This window comes from Phalaenopsis equestris, unplaced genomic scaffold, assembly GCF_001263595.1.
Source record: "Phalaenopsis equestris unplaced genomic scaffold, ASM126359v1 Scaffold000147, whole genome shotgun sequence".
NCBI classification, from domain to species: Eukaryota; Viridiplantae; Streptophyta; class Magnoliopsida; order Asparagales; family Orchidaceae; genus Phalaenopsis; species Phalaenopsis equestris.
The window spans coordinates 148,725-151,052 of NW_018164589.1; positions in this window are offsets into that span (position 1 = coordinate 148,725).

The following is a 2,328-nucleotide window of genomic DNA, read 5'->3' on the forward strand; positions in this document are numbered from 1 at the left end:
ATACAGTTGTCAAAACGACTTTTTGTTCGTGAACGGCTCGTGTTCGGCTCGCTAAGAAATGATCTGAAAACGAACACACTTTTTGAGCTCAAAATATAAACGAGCCGAACACGAGCTGAGCCTGGGCTCAGTTTGCAGCTCGTGTTCAGCTCGTTTACACCCCTACTTAAGCACATGCCTAGGTCAGAAGAAAAATATGAATTATACAAAGATAACTTTCGCTTATTTTATGTTGTCCAAAATAATTTTAAGATCCTCATTATTGGTTGCAAGATCTGTAATAAAATAGTCATGTTCTATTCGAATCACGTGGTTAACCCAATCATTCCAGTACGCTTATGTCGAAGTCGTTGGTCACGATAGTTTTTAATAGAGTAAACAAATGTCCAATAACACTCAACAATTAAAAGTGCAGAAAAATATTTACGAGAAATCCACAACAAAAATCAAGCGAGGAAATCCATCCACAAATCACAGAGGCATGAAAATTAATTTAGCTGCTCATGGTTTGATAGAAAAGCAAAAAAAAATCCCTTGGAAATCTAACCTGCAACAAACATTTTTATTAAAATAAAAACAAACTTATAGCTCATTGGTAATCCTTTCTTGCAAACAACAATAATTAACTTCTCTCACAACCTTTCTCAGAAAGATGGACCAAAGAAGAACTAAGAGGAGAATAAGAAATTGATCCAACCCTAGTTTCCTTCTGAATTCTATCCCCGAAAAAGTTTTGGAAACTCTTCAATAATGTTTTTTTTTTTAATTTTTTTTTTGTAGCTTGAGTTAAAAGGCCTTCAAATGTCTTCCAAAAATCATTAGAATCTCACACATAAATTATTTCCAATTGAAGAATATACGTCAGCGTGACCACACTCGAATCGTGGGGTAATTATGTCGTCCTCTTTGTTTGGGCAGCGCTGTTAAGCCGCAATTAGGCGTTGCTATGCCAACCTTCAAGTGTGTGGACTGTGATAAACAGGGCGTGACCACACCCAAAACACCGCGTGGCTACATCGAGACAAACAGTTGTTGCATGAACCATGGTCACGACGCGACCACACCCGAGATAGCTTGACTATTCCGTATACATGGCATGTTCAAGCCATATTTAGGCGTGGCTACACTGGCTTGATTTCTTCCAAAGTTCCTATTTTGTTCTCTTATTCTTATCGCATCTCTCACTTTTAAGAAGTAATAAAATCACGAAACTAAAATATTTACATTAGAAATATGTCATCACAAATCTTGAGAAAATGGACTAAAAGAGGAAGACGTACAACTAAGAACCCAGCCGGTTGAAGACAAAAAGGCCCAACAGCAGAAGACTAAGAGTCCTATTAGCAAAAAATCAAAGGACTCGCTTGACCAAATGCAACGCCCCTAAATTAGGGACTGGATCCGACCAGACATAGACCATCTGAACTAAAAATCAAACTCAATTGATTTGATAGAATGCATCAGTCCAACTCTAGCCGTCAATCCAACTCAACAAAAATAGCTCACAAGGCACCTCACAGACACCTCCAATAATCTTCATGAGGATGTTGAGGATCGACCATGATATACTTGAAGAACATCACAATGGACTCTTCTGTTAAGGCGTGAGTTACCCATTAGATTATAGTGAGTCATCACCTGCCCGATGGCTTAGTCTCATCACGTTTACTAAAGAGAGACTATATATATCTATGTGTTATTTTTAAACTACCGAACTGATGTATTTACACGTGCCACTATAAAATTATTAAGAGTTTTACAATAATGAAAATTATAGATGAGGGTTATATGATAACTTTAATATTTGAGTGAGAATATTAAAAATAATTGAAAATATGATAGATTTGTAAATAACAATGTTTTGAGTGTTATGTATATAAATTGCCCATGAAGAAAATACTAACATCACGTATTTGAAAGGCCGAGCAATTGTTGAGCGACAATTTTAATTATTTTTAAAATAAAATATATTAAAAATACAATATTTTTAATTCAAAATGATGACATATTAAAAAGAAAATGATAGCCATATTTCTCAAAAAAAAAATTTCCGTTACGAATGCAAAACATTTCAATCAAATATATAGTAAGAGAAATATTTGCGTACATTACGTACGCAGAAATATGTATGTCTGGTAGGTTACAAGAAGGGTATTGGGGGTTGTATCAGCATTATATCCCATGTAATTTCTCTGTAGCATATTTGTAACCTATTTGTAATTAGTACGTTCCACGCTTCTGTTTTCATATATTTCTAAATTATAGTTAGATTATATAGATATTATAGATTTACAGGGAGTGTAATACAAATATAACTCTCAATACATT